Source organism: Zonotrichia albicollis, chromosome 3 (genome assembly GCF_047830755.1).
Source record: "Zonotrichia albicollis isolate bZonAlb1 chromosome 3, bZonAlb1.hap1, whole genome shotgun sequence".
NCBI classification, from domain to species: Eukaryota; Metazoa; Chordata; class Aves; order Passeriformes; family Passerellidae; genus Zonotrichia; species Zonotrichia albicollis.
The window spans coordinates 78,541,761-78,561,559 of NC_133821.1; the positions used below are offsets into that span (position 1 = coordinate 78,541,761).

The 19,799-nt window shown below is 38.1% G+C and overlaps 1 long non-coding RNA gene across 3 annotated transcripts in view; it reads left to right on the top strand.

Annotated features, from left to right (window-relative positions):
- Positions 1-16,825, top strand: part of LOC113459725 (uncharacterized) — a 41,212-nt gene extending 24,387 nt beyond the window's left edge. For 2 of the 3 annotated variants that reach the window (XR_012579657.1, XR_012579658.1), the window contains 2 exons: positions 14,542-14,700; positions 16,647-16,825. This is a non-coding gene — a long non-coding RNA (uncharacterized LOC113459725). Of the gene's footprint in view, positions 1-800; positions 6,352-14,541; positions 14,701-16,646 lie in introns of those variants that run through there. The other variant, XR_003381245.2, reaches the window with a different exon arrangement.
- The last annotated feature ends 2,974 nt before the right edge of the window (positions 16,826-19,799 follow it).

A 19,799-nucleotide genomic window follows, 5' to 3' on the forward strand; every position in this document is an offset into this window, starting at 1 on the left:
TCAGTGCAGGACCATAAACTCTTCCTCTGGTGTAAAACATTTCCTTGGCTCATGTAGGAAAGCCCCTATTTCTCACCCTTGCTACTGGTTTTCAAATGGAAGCAAAAACATCACTTACTGATAAGTGCAAATAGTTGAAAGAATGCCACAGAGATTTAAATGTTAAAACAAATCTCCTCTATTGATGCAGGAAGGCTAGGTGTTCATGGACTGAGTGATTGAGCCAAGGCAATTGTATTTAAACCTAATGACATAATTATAGCATTCTTAATTATTTTCCTCCCATGTAGATACACACTAGAAGAGTGCAGGAACCAAACTGTCAAAAAGGGCTCGAGGTAATTAATACTACAAGTGCAAAATGTAGCCAGCAATATGTGGCTTTGTGATGGTGGCTTCCTTACAGACAGCAACAACAGCATTGCACAACTGGCATTCCTGAAATTGTTCCTGTAATGACCCTTTGAGGAGCAATACAGAAATGTTATGAGAACCTAGAAGGGTATTTCTTGACCCTTTTTTCTCTCAGAATTTCTGAGAAGCCCTATTCTAGTTTTATTTTCATGCATTTAATTCTTTTAGCACTCCAGTCCAGCTAAAGATGCACCATGGCCATCCTTTGGGGCAATTTCAGCTGCAGATAGAAGGAGAGGGAGTAGCACAAAAGTTTCTTTATTGCCAATATTGATAGCATATTAAGTAGAAAATCTCATTATTGGTCTTATTGCTGGTAAAAAGTCATGCTGCTCAGATCTGCCATACTTCTAACCAAAATTAAAATATCTATTGTCTTTTCTCAGGTTGGCTGTTGATATTTGCTGCCCTGAAATGTGTAGGATGTCTCTGCTTTAGCCTGCGCAACTGAAGAACGAGTCTGGACTCTTCACTTTTCGGTCTTCACGTTGTTTATTAATTCTTATCTATAAAATTTTCTCTCTGCCCAGCTGAGATCTGCTCAGCAAGGCAGCCACCAGCACTCTGACCGCCCCCGAGGCAGTATCATCCTTATATACTACAAACTACATATATCATATTTACTCTTAATTCCCAATACCTATCACCTATGTTAGACAGTGCACTTCTAAACCAATCTCAAAGTGCCAACATCACAGCAGAAAATGGAGAACAAGAAGAAGAAAGAAGAGCTAGACACACCCTGATTCCTCTATCTTGTCCCCATAAACCCCATACCAAAAATCCTAAAATCAACATTTTCACTCTGGGAATATTTTGTTATTGCACTATTCAAACCTGTGTGACTTTCACATCCACAAGCTGGTAACTTGCTCCAAGGGTCAAAATCAAATCCCCAGGTGTTCCAGGCAACATGCCAGGGTCTCTGAGCCCTCCAACAGGGTCCTCGGCAACTCTGGACATCCAAAGGGATGTGCTGAGTTCTGACAGTCTTTTAAAAAGTCTTATCTTCTGTAAGGAAGAAATGATTACAAAAGGTTTCTTGCTGGGAGGTCAGTCATGGGTAGAGGTAATGAAATAATACCTGCACACTTTCAGTATTTCCAAAGGATGGTCTGGCTGCTAATTCAAAAGAGATCTAAATTTTACATCCTGTGTTGCTACTGCCTTGTGACTCTGGACAGAATTCTTTGTTTTACTCTCATTTCTCTATCAAGAGGATAGGCTTGTTTTCGCACCATGCGAAATCAGTTTTTGTTTTATGGTTATCTAGGAAAAGCAAAGAAATCCCTATTTCTTTCCCAAACCAAGTTCTTTATCTTCCAAGCATAGTCTGACCTGTGTACTGAGCTATAAAAGAGAGATAGGTGAGATTTCTGCTGAGAGAAAGGGCACAGATAAGGCTCACATTGCATTAACCAGCACAGCAAGTGTCCCTGGCTTCTGTTTCAACAAAGTACTCAGATAATGAGTTATGTCATACAGCCATAGCTGGAAAGAAGGTTGGATTGCTGACTCAATGCTACCTTTCCTGGAATGGACATTTTCATTTAAAGTATCGTTTTCTAAATTTTTAGAGGAGTACTTTTGCTGTGGATGTTTGTAAGACAAACAGAGAACTAATGAGAAGTGACAGTTTGGTGATGATTCTTAATCTAACACACACTTGCCAAGCACAGAAATGTCTGCTGCCATTGAGGGAGCAACTGAACAGGTGAGAAGCTAAGTGGTGCTTAAATGTCACTAGATGATGGGAAGAATTTCTGCTTGGAAGCGAGTTAGAGCAGCTTGCTCACATAAGCAAAATCCAGTAAGTCACATGTCCAACTCATTCTGGACCAGACAGATACCATACTGAAGTTCAGCATTGTAAACTTTCAGCTAGAAAGGTTTATCCTTAAATTAATAATTTAGAGTTCTGAGATGCCTCAGGTAAAAAGACAGAGTCATGACTCTGGCCATACTTAGCTAAATAGAGACAATGTTGTACAAGATCTGGTCTCTTCTGTCAGACCCGCACCCAGGCACTGCCTTCTGAGAGCTAGCCCTGGAAAACCAGTGCAGCTGAATTGTAAAAGTTGTAGTCAAATACATCAGACTTCTCCCAGTGTAATTCCTTGATTATGTTTCAAGACAGACTGAGGAGCAGCCACAAGAGAGGTAAGATGGAGTGAGTTACACTTTTCCAAGGGGTCCCATAAGTGAAAGGGATTTGACTCAGAGTCACAATCTCAGCATCTGTCTGAATGGCTGTGCTCCATCTCCTGCCTCTCTGAAGTGTACAGGCAGCCTTACATCCATGCACCCCACATACATACATACATACATATATATATATATATACACATATATATATATATACATACATATGTATATATATACATACATATATATATATATACACATACACTCTGCAACACTAATGGTCCATTAGTATCCAGCACCCTACTACAAAACACATCAAGGAATAACAACTCACCACAGGATCTGGTTTTGTACTTAACAAACCCCACGGCGGGTGATAACAGAGCAAAGCAAGGCTGCATATGGTAAGCCTCAAACTTCACCTCATTCAGTGCAACTTCCCAAGGGCTTCCTGGACACCTCTCTTGTTCACTTGGGATGCAAATGGAGCTCTAGATTAAGGGGAAAGGAAATTTGGAGCTAGTGAAGCACTTACTCCTGACATGGAGGTGGAAAAAATGGTTTAAATCTCTGCAGTTTCTATATTGAACTTTTCATGAGGGGTAAAGTTAACCAAATACCTCACAGTGTCTTGTACTGGAAGTGAAAAAACTACTGTTATTCTGTTCCAGCACAGCTTCTTGAAAACTAGCATGCCACACCTTAGGGCTGTTGTTCAGACTTGCTAAAGAAAGGCTCTATTCTCTCCTCTTCCCTGTGAAAGTATAAGTTGTCTTTGCTTGAAAATCATCAATACTGTGCATCAAAGGATTTACCCCAGCTGCCTCAAATCCAACTCCAGTGAGAAGCCTGGTGCTGCTATGTTAACAAAAACGGAGCTGGAGTCTGTTTAAGGCTTTTCAGCTGTGTAAGCAAAACTGAATACTGCCTCAAAGGTGAGGACAAAATAACTTGCCAGGTCAGAGTCTCAACATGGTCCCCTCTCTTCCCTTCCTCCACTACCTTCATATTCCCCACTCCCAGCAGAGCACTCAAGAGCCCTGGCCAGCTGAGAGAGCAGGGGCTCCTTGGCTGCCTTTCCAGGCTGGGGCTGGACTTGGGGCTGCTCTCAGCACTGGGGCTGCAGCCAGCACTGATGCTCGGGTCCCACCTGCCCAGGATGAGGCCATGGCTTCACCCTGCATCCTGCCAGCCCCGAGGGAGCACCAGCTATGCACTCCTAGCAGGAAAATGGGGAGAAAATTCTGCACTATCTCATTTATTGGGTCTTATGTAGAAGCTCAATCCAGACACATTATATGCAGAGGGTGTAAAATAACCACTGCTGTGTGTTGCACACAGATTGGCCATATGAGACCTTTCTCTAGGAAAACAGCTGCCCTTTAGGACTTCTCTATCTCAGAAATTATGTGAAGCAAAGTAAGGTCATTTGTGGCTCCTTGGGAATACAACATGCAATTCCTACTCATTGGGGAAATAGGCACAGTTCTCCTGTGAAGCATTAAACAATATGGAAAACACTGTAGTTTTTTTGTCCTAGAATTATTTTTCAAAAATTTAGAAATTAAAAATACAGAGAAAACTATTGAGAAAACAATGTGGTTTTCCTCTTTTCCATGTTGCTAGTTAAACTTTGTATATTTCATGTATTTTAATATTTTGTATGTGAATCTATACATGTGTGCATTCCTGTGTATGAATACCACATACAGCAAATTCATATTTCCTGTTAAAATTTTCAGTCAAAAAAAAATACTGGTAAAATGTAATAAAAATGAAGTGCCCAAAATTACATTAGATTCTTAATTATTTCTTAATAACTTGAGTGTTTTATTTGAAGAGTTTCAAATTTGAAATATATTTTTATATTTTTGCATATAATAATAATGAGAATGCAATGAGAGGTTTTTTTATTATGTTCTGCTTTCAAAATGAATTATTTTCTGTATTCTAATTACATGCATACAAAAAAAGGAAGAAGGAAATATGTTCTAATTATATAGAGCAACTTTCTTTTTAATTGAGAGTGGAAGAGAAATTCATTCATGATGCTATAAAATATATGTGAGGCAATTATATCATCAGGATTTCTTTTTGTGTATAACTTATGTGCTATGGAAATGAAGCAATTATGATATCATGACTTTTTGTTGTTAATTAGAAAATTAGTCTACTGTTTGCATAATTGCAAAGAGATTCTCTTTTATTGGATCTTCTTATAATAAGTATTAGAAGTAATTATAAGTAAGAGAAGGAAAAGATAGCTTATTTGCAAAATAAAAAAAGGCAATAGTGCTACTTTGCTACTGTAACAGCTTGAGTTACACACCATATAACATGCAGAAGATGTCTCTTATGTAATGGTTTCAAATTCAAATTATATTTGAAAAGCACAGAAAAAAAATTCATTTTATTCTTTAATAATAGAAAAGCTTGATGGTTTCAATTACACATGAGGTTCAGTGCAAAACTAGAAAGGACATGATATTTTGCTAATTATTCAGACCAAAAGCTAATATCCCCATTAACAGCAGACAAGGCAGGAATTCAGAACAGCCTTAAACATGATGTTGGTGTTCAGCCTTTTTGAAACTGGATAATGCAGCTGTAAAATAGTTAAATGGGATGATGTGAGAGTTTGAAGGCATGCAACAGATGTGTCAATACCTTGCACTGAGTCTGAGAATGAGGAAAGTGGGACCCAGATACATCCACAGTCTGGCACAGCTCCTTGGACAACCGTAAGAGCAGGACTCTGGGCTTTTAGTATTCACTCTCTGAGAAAGAAAAGGCAACAGATATGAGCCAACCCCTACACTTCTAATGTGTGCTTGGTCAATGATTCTAGGTGGTTAAACCATAAAGGAAAAAAAAGGTTGCCTTTTGGATTTCCTAAGTCTCTTGGTCCTTATGTTGACACAGTCTTGCACAAAATCTGCGCATGATAAATTATCGGAGTATAATGCAGTAGCCTTTGCTCTCCTTGTTTTAGCACAACTTACAAGTGTAATCCAAAAAAAAATCCTTATTTATGGAGACATGCAAGACTACTAAAAGTAGGAGAATTCTTGCTTTCCTACATTGCTTCTTTATAATTTGATGGGAGAAAAATCGCTGATTCGTATGATACTGATTCACATGAATCAATGAATGAATCTTTTGCATGAGATGAGCAGTTGATCTCTGAATAAAAGAAGGAATGAACTTGAAATCTTTCACATTAGTATTTTTATTGTATTTTTGGTGTCATTAATGAATATTTACAGGTGTTCAGCCAAGAGTACATAGCCTGATTATTACAGTTCTATTTTAAGATTCAACCTTGTAAAAACTTTCAAGTGGACATCCTACTTACTAATACACCAATTTCAAATTAGTGGTTTACGGTTGTGAACGCCATGGCCACTTCTTACATATTTGAAGTTTAAGTCCTTAAACCAAAATAAGTCATTAGTTTCAATAGCACCTTCTTTTGATAAGAGTTTTTGCCATATTTTGATACCAAATCAGGAAATTAAACTCTTATATCTATCTTTTAAAAAGTGTTTCTTTTTTAAAATGAGTCAGTTTTGAGCAGTCTTTCTGTATCAAAATATGAAAACTCAGTTAGTATCACATTTGACAAAACTAGCTGTTTAAACAGGTTCATTAAAAAAGAATCAGCTCCAGTTTACTAAGTCTTTGCTCTCACATTTCTTTTCCTTTGGAGAAAACTACATCAGACTTTGTTGTATCTCATGTAATCTGACATTTAAAAAATACAGTGGTTTTTCCTATGTTGAAACTGCTATGTGAAAGCACTGTGTGGCATCCCTTTTCCTCCTTGTCCTTATCTTGGAGCAGGATGTATTTACATCACTCACAGCCTATACAGCCCTCGGGGCAGGGTTTCAGGAGCAAGCCAGTAGCTCAGGCCAGGTGTGGTGCATGGCTTAGTTTAGCCCCTGTGCTCTCTTGGCTTCTGCACTGCAGTTTGATCCCTAAAGACACAAATGCTCCTCTTGACCTAAATGATCTGTCTTTTTGCAAGACACAATGTGGCAACTCTAGTTCACTGCCCTGGAGTAGAGGACCCTGTCTGGTCTATTTTGTAGGCCCTTTGGAAGACGAGAGACAGAAAGGTCAAGGCTATCTCTCTTCTGAGGGGTATTTTGGTAAACTCACTGAAAATTGAGGAAACATTGAAAAATGTGTGTTTGGCTGCCAGAAAAGGGATCCTGATTTCAGATCAATCTGACTGCATAGCTTTAAGGTGGAGGAGGTCTCTGATAAGAAGAAGTGTGTCAACCCCTTTCATGCCACTGTGTCAGTGCTCAGAGCTCTAAAGAAAGACGTAGCACTCAGAGACTCAGGTTCTCTGCTGGGGGAATCAACACCACCTAACGCCAGGCAGCATCCCCAGCTCACCCTGTGCTGCTGTACTGCACCCTCGTGCCTACACCTGCAGGAGCATGAACACCAACATTGTGCTCCAGGAAGTTCCAGACCCAAAAAGGTGATTTTGACCCTCTGGCTCACAGACTGAGAAGCTGGGATTGCTGTACTTGGAAGGGATTTCCTTATAAACTTCGGAAACTTGTGTTTGCTTTTCTTGCAAGTACTGAAACTCTTACTTCAGGATGAACAAAAGTTTTATTCAGAGCAGAGGGAAGCGGTATTGCTTAAGTGAGAAACAATAGAAAACGAATTCTAAATTCTTCTTAAACATCACCTGTCTTCAAACTGGTGACCTCTATTACATATCCTTAGACACAATTCAGCAAAGTCTTACACCCACACAAGATTTGCATATCTGTTGATTCCAAATGAAGATGTATGTCTATTTTTTGCGTGGAGGCTGCTATTATTTCTGTCATCTGGTTTTATAAAGCAGCTTAACTGTTGTTTGTGTTCTTTCCACATCTATTGGAAAAACAGAATTGCTCTTGCACCTGCTGATTTAAGTGATTCCCACACAATAGCAACATCTTTTCAAAGATATTAGAAGTGTTTAGAATTATATGAAGTTTGTGAGTTTGGTCCAAGTGCGTACAGATTTTTCAACAGGCATTTAACATGTTTGCCTCTTCTAGGAGAAAAAACCAAACCAAAACAAAAAACCCCCACCAGTTTAAAGCACAATTCTTCTTTGAAATTAAATCCTTTATTAAAAACACCACAGGATTTAGTGTTTACTTTCAGTGATTCCATGGCACATATGTTCTCCTTATAAGCATAAGATTTTCTTTCCCTAACTGCCACCAATGAACTCAATGTGTTCTGTAATCTCTTTTCTTTACTTGCACTGCTAACAATAAAGGGTCTCCAAACAAATTAGGCCGCTGCTACATCTGAATAAACCCCTGGTATTCAAATTACACCCTCAGTGAAAGCCACTCAGTCTCATTGTTCTTAGTGCTTTTGAACAGGTTTTCAAGAGAAAATTTTACTAAAGCAAACAAACAAACAGACACAGCAAGATGTTGGTGACCAAGATCTTCACTGTTTCTCATTACCCATTGCCATGGTATTTAAGTCCAGCACAGAATTATAAGTGTCAAGTTCCAGCAATGCAAATCTGCAGTCAGACTCACAAATAAGGCTGGAAGGATTTTCTTGTTTTTACTTTTCTGTATTGCATTTCTGTTTCAGGGAAATAGTATTAGCATAGAATACCAGGCTGGATAAGTATTTTGGGCTGAGAGATTTTTACTCATCCAAATATTTGTCTGTGTCCTTCCAGCTTCCCAGAGAAGTCCCCCAATATTTTGTGACTGGAGAAAAAACACAAAAACCAAAAAGATTAGGTGATCCATAGCCAAGGGCGCTCAGGTCATTTATTCCTTTCTTTATGTCACTTGAAAAGTCATCATAGAATCATAGAACCATAGCATGGTTTGTGTTGGGAGGAACCTTAAAAATAACTTAGTCCAACCCCCCTGCCAGTTGCTCAAAGTCCCTGAAAGGTTTGAGGGATGGGGCATCCACAGATTCTCTGGGCAACCTGTGCCAGTGCCTCACTACCCTCACAGGAAATACTTTCTTACTAATATCTAATCTAAATCCACCTTCTTTCCGTTTAAAGCCATATATGCCATTTACATACATGTATATATGTTTAAAAAAAAGGCAATATTTAGACAGAGTGTTTGTAGACACCTGTGATAAAATCATTATCTTTTGCCAAATTGTGCCACAAATCCTTGTTTTTCCATTACATACAGACTGGCTATCTTCCATACACATTCAGAATAAACCTCATGCCTCTTAAAACAAGCAATAGGAATAAATTCCTCTCATGTCATGGAAATACTATGCTGAACTCTTGAAAAAACTAAATCTATTATCTCTCAGTGAAATTTATTTAAATAAGTAATTCCTTTTATAGGTCTAAGTCTTAAGGCATGAACACATAAATAAATATAACTGAGTTAGAGCAGCTAGCATTTGTTTTTTTCTATAGCATTGTGAACATGCTGCTGTTTATCACAAAATGCTAATGGCCTCACTGCCTCATCCACAGGAGACATCTGAATAAGAACAAGCTAAACAAACTTCAGCTGGTCAGCATCTGTTTTCAACGTACTTGATCAGATGCATGACTAGTCTGAATTCAAACAATCACTCTCTTTCTTCTTCAGGGAATTAAGGGTCAGTAAACCTTTTAAAATATTTAAATTACAGAGGTTTAGTTGTTCATTGTAATAAGCATTCTACACGGCATATTACCTCTAGTTATTCTTTTATTTGCAGTTTAATTCTAATAGTATCTTTATTTGTCTTCCAAGTAACCTTCAGTGAAATAATAAATTCCCCATGAGTTCTTCAGGCATTTTGTTGTTCTTGCACAAGAGAAATAGGCACAGCACTGGAAGTAACATCTGACTCTGTATCAAATGTGTGTTTGAGAACATTCCCCACAGATCTGAAACACATTCCTATTTTATTCTACGTATAGTCTTCACATTGCTAAATTAATAGGTGCTTTGTCTATGTAGACATGAGAAAGAAGTCTCTTTGGAGGTGCAAGGCAGAAATCCAGGTCAAATTTGCCTCTTGTCTGTATTTACATGAATCTTATTAAGTACTGTAAGTGCAAGAAAGCCACCAGTAACATTGCATTTGAGGTTATGGATTCACAGCAGCTTCCCAGGGGTGGAACCAGCTGCCTATGATAACATATTTTAAAAGTTTCTCCAATACGGAATATTTTTGAGGCTTCTCTTGGCTGTCAACAGGTCAGTGTTTTTATATGATTTAAGTATCTTTGCAGACAGCAGGCTTGCTTTCCACACACCCTTTAATTATGGTCTGTGAAGTGCAACTAAAGAGGGGGCAAGGTTGAGGCTAAGTAAAGGGGACAAGCTGAACTGAAGACAATGCCTAATGTTAAAGACCAACCATCCCTCTTGAGAGCACACACTACTATGTGTCTGCTCCTCTCCACACTGCCTTTCCTGATTTTAATGGCATCTTACAGATTTGAAGAGGGCTAAGTTAAGTTTTAAGACAGTCCAGCTCTGGTTTTAAGGGTGGGATAAAGAGCAAAAGACACTATTGACAAGAATTATGTTATTTCTATGGAAAACTAATTGATAGTTGCAGAGGTGGCAGAATACACACATTTTGGTATCCAGATTATTCACTTGTGCCCAGACAGAAATAGGCTGTGCCAGTGCAGGTTACTGCTAGTGTCACATCAGATCTGTTGTCAAATCTCTGCCCAGTTCTCACCTCTCTGCTAGAAATCAAGCAGGAGCAGGCTGTTTGTGCTCTCACACTGGAGCCTGTTACACACAGCCCACACAAAGAGGAAAAGAGGTATGCAATATTATGCAGCACAAGAAAGCCTTCATTTTAACATATATCTGGATCAACCCAGCTAATTCCAGCTCATGTGTTCTTGGGTTTGAATTCACATTTCCCATTTATTTTATATTCACCTGTTCGAATGAGAAAATTATTCTCAGTAAGTGAGGTGTCACTTCTGACATCAGAACATGCTCAGAAACACGAAAGCTTTATGTGCCCCATGGTGGGATCTAGAATGGGAGAGTGGATGTTTACTCACAGAAGATTTTGTAATCAGTTAATCTAGTCACTCTGAACTAATTGCTTTTTGATAATAAGGATGCCGTATAAAATTAAACAACTCCAGCTTTACACAAGCCTCAGTAAAATTTCCTGGATTGTATGGTACTTATTAAAAAATTCTAGTCAGGGTAAATGCTAAAAGTTCATGTTTACATAGAGATTTGGAGACTGAATTTTCCATTGGCAGCCTGTGCATGTAATCCTTATTCACAGAATACAAAGAAGAATAAGTGATGTATATAATAGTTGGGATGAACAAGAAAAGTAAGTGTGTAGTTTTGCATGGAAAATATATGCAAGTTTTAGAGTTTTCAGCAGGTGTTGTTTCCATCATATAATGAAAATCTGCACAAATTCCATACTGTGTAAACTTATTTCCTTCCTGGAGCTTGCCTTTTAATATTAATATAAACAACCTCAAAGTAACATAAACCAGAGCATAGTGTTTTTCCTGTGCATGGCTGCTCTTCCAGTTTTTCCTTGTAGGACCATTTTTTTTTCCTCTTTGGGCCAGGTTATGTCAAGGTCTTTCCTACTGCTTGTTTTGAGGTAACAGGAACTGATTTCAAAGCAAGTCAGACAAAATGGCTTTGCATCTCTCCACAGGGAACTACCATTTGGCATGTCAGACAGCCAGCAAAGGGCTCAGGGCTCAAAACTGGCAAGGGGGGGTGAATGTAAAACACTCAGAAGAGTGGGGTATGAAACAAAGGCTTTTTTTCAAAAACTCAGCCCCATATCATTTACAAAAGAACTTTGAATGAAGCCACTTTCTGCTTTGCCTTACATGTAAGGAATGCCATGTGGGACATTTCCCATTCCTTTGACAGTCTGGAAAGCTGAGGCAATATATCCAGCCCTGAGTTGCCTCTTGCTCCAAAAAAGCCTGAGGGAAGGACACTGCTGCAAATGCCAACTGGGCTTGAGAGCCAGAGGGACACAAGGGCAAAGTCCAGGTGTGTGAGGAGGGGAAAGGGTCCAGGCTGTGTGCAGCCTTCCTCATGTCAGGAAGGGAGCCAGCTAGAGTTGAAGTGTTGTGGATTATCACTACTGCTCTCTGGCTATAGCTCCCTGTGCCTTTTTACAAATATTTTACCAACTAACCACTATGCTGTGTAAAGTGTAAAGTTCATCACCATTCACTGAGCTTTTGGCCTGTTATTCCTTAACACAAAATTGTCCATACACAGCAATCGACCCTGCTCACAGAACAAAAGCAAGCTGCTGAAGGCTTTCAAGCTCAGCTGAAGGAGGAGCCACAGTCATTTATTATCCCTCCCAAAATGGCACAGTTGAATACTATGCTTAACAAAAGCCATTTATTTTGGTTTTGAATACAGCCTGCCTTACACTCCAGAACTCCAGGCACATCACATATGCTTTTCTGATACCTGACACAAAGGTTATTCCTGTGGCACTGGCTGACACAGGCAGGGCAGGGAGGAGCCAGAGTTTCACCAAGATCTCCTGTCCAAGGGACAATTTTAGCACCAGCAATCTCACCAGGTTGACTCTAAGTAGTATGTATGTTCTACAATTCTGAATAAAGTAGATCTATAAATTGATTTATATTTTTGAGTGTCTTTAAAACCATGCATTTTATTCTGCTAGAATGTAGAGAATGTGCTTCTCTCTGGTATGGAAGTTCTCTTCTTGTTGAGTATTACGAAACTTTGAATTTCTTTCATCCTTCAACAAAAATAATTTTGCATAATTAGCTAGGGAACAGAGAAATACATCTGAAACCAGGTTTTCACACATATTACCATATACAATGAACATACTGGTTTTACTACTCAGTGCTACTGGAAAACAAATAAATTTCTGACATGATGTGACATCTAGCATATGTCAGGTTTTTTCTTAGTTCATTAATTAGTCACATCCTTTCATTTTAATTTTTATTAATTATTTATAATATATTAGCATATTTATTAATTATAAAATAATTAAGCATTTCTAGATGCATAGAATCTAACTATGCATAGAATTCTAGCCTGAGGACTAATTATTTCATCAGCCTTCTGTTTAACACAAATAACTAAGATCAGACAAAATGCAAAGGTGACAATCCTCAGATTTCCATATCAGACTTCTAGAAGCATCCTGTTCCTTAATTACATATGCTTTTAATAGGATAAATAACAGTATATGTATATATAATAAATTCACCTTATATGGACTCAAGATTTTAATCTTCTCAGTTAAACTGTTCATGTCTCTGACAGAGCTTTGAAAATTCACTGCCCTTTCTTTAAAGGATAGAAGTTTCTTTGGCTGGAGAGTTAGTTCTGCTCATAATACAAGAGAAAAGTAAGAGCTCAAATTAAGTTATTATTTAGCTATGCTCAAATGCCTATAAAACTGTTGGTATATGGATTTTTTCGCTTCTCTGAGGATAAATGAATAACCTAACACTGAAATATTGTTGTAGATGAAGATAACATTTAGAACTCATGATGTATTTTTAAAGCAATTTGCAAACATGACATTAATTACTAATTAGATTATTTAGTTGCAAGTTATAATCATTAACTCATTATTTTTCAGAACAGTCATGTGACACAGAGAGCATAACTAAATCAATGGAAATGGAAAACATGGAGTCTTCTTGAACCTTTTTTGAATAGTGTTCTTGAATGTTTACCCTGTGTCTATATGGCACTTTTTCATTTGCTCCAGTAACTAGCCAATAAGTCATCTTTAATGCAAAAAGTCTTTCTCCATCTGAGAAGAGCAATCTTTCCATATTTTCCTACTTCCTTTCACTTGAGGGGATGGCATTTCTAACATCTTTAGAAGTTCCTTGACGTTTTAGGATTTTTCTCAGGCCATTGCAAGTATTCCTGAAGAGAGGATTGTAGTGAAAAAATGAATATAATCTAATTAGTTCTTTTAACTTTGGTGTATCAGTAAAATTATTGCAAACTCAATGTGGCATTTTTTACTCTGAAAAATCTTCTCATATCAAACATAATAGGCACCACAGGAGTTTAAATAAGCACAAGGACTGCAGTATTCCGTGCACTGACTGGAACTGTCACTTGATATAAAGGGTAATGCTGTCACTGTCAGGGCAGGGTAGTGTTACATTTTACTTCATAAGCAAACCTCAATTATCATCTCTGTAAGGACATCCTTACAGTTTATCAGTGATATGATGGACAAATAATAGTAGTAAAATAATGGTTAGCAGGTTGCACATGTACACTTCTGTGGATTGCAATTCCCAATAAGCTGTTAAAGGCCATAAACTGTGAAATTTTTGGTGTCTCAAAAATGTTTACACCTGAAGATGCATCTTTTTGTTCAGTGATGCTAGAGAATGTGCTCCACTATTTTCTCTTTTTTATTTTTCCTGTTCCTATCATTGTAGGAATAATATTTTTGTTTTTAATGGAAGGTTTTAGAAGATAAACATAAAGTTCAGGGGAGCACTGTGTCCTGCAAAACACTGTCCTCCCAAACCATCCAGTGCCTTCGCACCGTATCTCATAAGCCCCAAACATCTCTATGCCCATCCCTTTTTTTGGTACCATGCCAGGCATTAAGCCCTCTTCTTTTTAGGAAAAGCCTCTGGGGCCCAGCTCTGCACACCAGGCAATGCCTGCTGTGGCTTTGGGGCAACAAGCACAAAGGTTGTTGGCTGTTCTTGTTGGAAAGGACAGCTCTGGTGTGCACCCTCCTAAACCAAAGGGTCACAACCACCCCGTGCAGAGCTGCAGGCTCGGGGAGAGTGGCTTGGGAGCTGCTCGACAGAAAGGGACTTGGGAGTGCTGGTTGACAGCCAGCTGGATATGAGTTAGCAGTTAAACTGAATTTAGAAATTGCCAAAATGTGTTTCAAAAGCTCAAGACAGATTAAACTCAAGAACTAAGACACTCTCTTCTGCTCTTTCCACTGATGCAGAGAAACGTTAGGGGAGTATCCCAGGTGTACCCCAGATACTGATGAAGCCAGAAGCTCCAAATCATAGAAAGAGAAGAGGAGAACATTCCTCACAGCAGGAGTGAAAGCCCACATTGACTGGTCAGCTAAGCATGAACCTCAAGAACCAGGAAACTCAGGGTAAGTATTCAGGATTTACGTGGTTTACTGAGCGGGGTGAGTTTTGATCCTAGAGTGGGGCTTGTATAGGGAAGGGAGAAGGAATAATTTCTCAGATATTTTCCCTGCACCTCAGGAGAAGATCTTCAGCAAACAAACCAAATTATTTATTTTTTTGTGGGAAAGGCAGAAGAATGTAAAGGTTAATGCACTCAGAGTTTACTTAATATGTGCCTTATTCAATATTAAGAATGCTCTGGTGGCAGCAGCTATATTCTCAGAGGAGTAGCCTAATCCAGTAGATATAATCCAGCCACAGATCACAGGCGATCATGGTAGAGACAGGTTGGTTAATGCAGAAGGGGACCTGGCATCCTGGAATACAAAGAAGGTGCAAGGTACCAAGCTAGATCTAGCTCTCTGCTCCAAACTCACAGCATGGATGCAGCCATCCTGACTTACTTGGCTGACAAACTTGAAATAAACCAAAGACCGTGTAACTGGAGTCACCTTTAAGAATAGTATAGCAAAATACGTAAGTAAAGGAACCATGCCAGAACTTAAATCATTTAAGTGTCCTATTTAAATTCTTTGCTGAGTGACTGACAATGCTTTTTCTATTATTATGACGCTGAGTTCTATATATAAGTATTTGAAATTTATCATTTTGTAAGGTTCTTGGAAATCTCTTAGAAACTAGTTATCATTAGTGGAATGCAAACATCAGGCACTGATTGGCAGGGTGTTGGGGTTTTTCCTAATAATTACTCTTGATTCAGAATATCTTTTACTTTACTAAACTTATAAGTCAAACTTACAAATTTATCAGCTATTTCTAGAATGCAAAACCAGACAGATTACGCCAAATAAGGCCAATTTGTGTTAATATGTCAGACTGGTAGAACAAGAAAGGTGAATGGAACCTGAAGGACTGTTATAGTGCCTAGCCTGTCAATTCTGGTGGCACCATCCAGAAGAAGGATAATAACCAACAATAACCAGCCCCTGGAAACAGTACTGTTTTAAAAGTATGACAGCTATCTGCATGGTGAGTTGAGACAGAGCTACTAGGAAAGAGTATTAAGTTAAATTCAGCTGTAAATGATGAATTTTAAGGAGCTAGGAATTATTCTAAAAATTGTAATCTGGAAAAAATTTAGTTATTCTGTTACATTTTCTGTTTATTTAAGGAATTATCTGTTGAACTAACATCTTTTAGTTTTCCCCTCAGTGTCCCCATCCCAGTGTCAATGATCTATTGCTCATTTCAGTGCAAGCAGTTACAGACATGTTTGACATTATTTTCCAACCAGTTTCTTGATCACTGCTTATGGGTTCAGGACTACATGTGGGTGTGGGGGGTGGTAAATTTTCATTTGTCTGTTGTCACAGCCCTAATTTTTATGTATCCGTTAGTTTAATTTCTAATTTGTTGCAAAATGTGCTGTCTGTACACCTGGACAGCTGGACTGGAGGAGTTTTTCCTTTTTGAATGACTCTTACTATTTTACCTGATTCAGTACAACTCCTTTGCTGAGTTCACATTTCTGTTTCCAGTGATTTTTTTAGAGAGGATCTTTGTGGTAAAACTAAGGAGAGATTCCTCCTTATAAGACAGATGGCTCAGCACAGGATTCCCAGAATGTTTTATCCTGGATCAAATGAAAAAGAGCTAATTAAGCTTTGCAATGACTTTTGTTTCCACAGTTCACTAGTTGCCCTTTCTACACATGCTGTGGATTTCCACTCAGTTTTAAGAGCCATCTGGTTTTTGTATATCTTGCTTAGGGCACGATCAGATACTTTCATTTTTTCCGTGGTGTAAGTGGGTTAATATCCATGTATCCCTACCACACACTGAAGTTCATTTCCACCCTATAATAAGCGTCTAGGTTTTCCTGTGCGTACTGTATTTGGCAACAGCCTTCTTTTCTCCAACATTTTTTATTTTATTTTCCTTTTTATAGCGAAAGTCGCTCTCATAAAAAGATGGTGGACTGACAACTCTGGCAGATGAAACCTGGCTTATCTGTACAAGAGAAATAGCAAAAGAATATGGCAAAGTAATCTTCCTTGCGCGCTCCCAGTATCATGCATTAGCCTTGAACAGGAAAGACATTCTTCAGAACTGAAGGCAAAAGTCCCTGTAATGCTTCAGCTATCATGGACATGTTACAGTGGTAATGGTGAAGTATAGCAAGGTTTTGCTTTTAACTATTTATTCAATAATCCTCAGACACAGGAACACTGTCAGACGCTAACGCTTACTTCTAGCCATTAAATCTACACATGTGACTCTGATTCCTGCTGCAAAATATTTTCTTTCACTGATCTTAGATAGGACAACTGGAGAATTTGACTGGAGAATTTATATCACTTTATAAATTTACGTTATACACATTAATTAAAATATATCTCAGATTTAAAGTGGAGATTGTGAGCTGCTATGCTTAGGAGCCAAAGATGCTCACATAGTCCGAGGGAGGGAGACTCTAGAGAAGGTTTTGAAAGCATCAGAAGTAGAGATCTACTGATTAAATAAGTGGCCACAACTTGAGATATAACAATAAGGGGTTTAGAGGTACATTACTTCTTCTCCCCCATTATGGGCATCAAACCCCTAGATCATCATGGGTATGGCTGGTTTTTGGTGAGTTTTTTCTTCCTTTTACTGTTTGAAATCTGTCTAGTTTGGGCTCAGTTCACTTCATCGCTGCTGAAAAGCTTTGGGCAGTGAGGGCACTTCTCTCTATATGACAATTTTCATGACAGCAGCATTGTACTAGTAATACTAAGTGATAAACTGCTATCCAAAATATTGACTAGGTGGTTAGCCAAGCTGTTATCCACTACAGCTGTGTGCCAGGAAGCAGCATCATCCTCCTGAACATTTTGCTGTCCTCAGTCTTGAACTTTGCAATGAGGGAAAGTGGGCATGAAAGTAAAAGGTGCATGAGGGATTGCAGAGCAAGTAGACAGTGGAAAGAGAGGCTACATGAAAGGTAAGAATGGTAGTACAAGAATTATCTAGATCTGGGGGAAGAAAGAGAAGCTTTCTTTACAGCTTAAGCAAAAGAGCACAGATTTGAATGCTCCTTTTTCCAGGCAAACCAAGCAATTTTTTTCTCTTTTTTTAAATTGTAAACTAGTTTTATATCAGCAGCTAAACAGTATACAGTAAAAAATATTTAAAATAAAATCCTATCCTGAAAGTGTCTTGTCTTCCTAAGAGAATACCCATGGACACACAAAAAGCCCCTCCTGCAGAGTTCATGCATGTGGTAGGGATAATGGAAGAAAAAAAATAATCTTGATACAAATCAAACTTTCCACTTTTTTTTTTTTTTTTTTTAATCAAAGAGATTTAGGATATTCATAAACCCAAATCTGTTCCTTCAAATGATTTCAACAGCTGGAGGCGAGTTCATTAAAACAATGTATCTCCAGTCCTTCAGCAGAGACAAGTTCTCTGTAGGACAGTGTTTTTGCTTATCTGGGAAGAGCTTCTTGCTGAGTTCCTGCTGGTTTATCCAAGAATGGCACTGGGCTCCTGTTACTCTTCTCCTGCTGAAAGTTAAACTGGTTGCAGCTAGTCAGTGCTGCCTGACAGATCTAAATAAGGCAATGTTGAGCATACAGACCACACTCTGATATAGAATATGATTACCATGGGAAGACTTCCAAATTCAAAACAGCCAGGAATTTTAACCTTGAAGCCAAGGCACTTCTAATAAGGGGGGAAATTTTCTTCTGAATTTAATTTGAAAAGTGACATTAATGGAAAAAGAGGTAACTTTCACATACTTCTCTTGTCTTCTAATAAGTATGGTAAAATATAAGGAAGATTAAAACTTCAGATTATTAAATCAAAGATCCATATTTCAGCCAGAAAAACAAATGGTAAAAAATATATACACATAGTAATGAAAAAATCTAAAGTCTGAACATATGTGCAACATTTTGGTTTGAAAATGAACGTATCTGGGTTCAGATAGAATTACATTCACGTGTCACATTGTTAAGCAGGGAGGACTAGTCCAAAAAAATGTGTGCTTTTCCCAGCTCCACTATTTGGTCTGAGAAAATGTTTTGTTTCTCATCTTACTTCATTCATAGTAGCTATGAAATATCATTTTCATTTCTTTGGACCATATTGCTTGTCTGTTAGGGCTCAGGACTAGATGGGAGAAATGGAGATAAACACAAAAGTGGTTCTCTGTCCTTCATACAGAGTTCCAGCCTTACACCCCAGATATGTGTCTCCCTACAGCTCTTGGGTATTTGATATTGCTTCACATTAATACTTATATCTCTGGTTTTGAATACCATGCAACCTCCCACAAAACCTGAAAAAATGTCTGCCAAATCTTGGACATATGTATATGTTTCTTAAAAAAATTAGGTGCTCACAGCACACCTCTTTCAGCAGAAATCTTGTCTTATAATAAGAAAACTTGGGAAGACCTAGACACAGATATAAGTTCTTTTTCTATTTGCTACTGTTTCTTCATGATAACAGCAAAATCACAGTTATCCCCATCTTTGAATTAATCTCGATTTTGTAGTGTAAGATAGATGTTGTTGCTTTTGCTGATCAAAACTCAAGTTATTTCTATGATGATGGTAATGGTAAAATACATGGACATTTGGAAAGTAAAAGTATTTTCTTTAAACATTGCTATTCTTATACACAAGTACAAACTGTATGTTACAAGAAATTCAGAACTCAGAAAATGAATTTAAAAAGTCTCATGCACCAGGATTATCACATCATTTCACATGACTTTCATACTTTCACAGCCTAAGAAATGTACTTAAGTGAATTAATGTAATTTGTGAAACGAGCAAATAATCTTCATGCTCACTTTCTTGCATCTTAATTTATGAATGAAAGATGTAAGATGCATTCATAAAAGGTACATACAGTTATTAACTTTGAAAATATATTTGCCATGATTAATCACTCATAAAGCCTACTGATACAGCAATAAAACAATTCCTTCAGAAAGTTTTGTGCCTAGAACAGAGACACTGAATTTAAGAGACACATTCTCATTTAAGATAATGCAATCAGCAACAAAGCAGCATGAAAAGGACAGGCTGCACTGTGTATGGGGAGT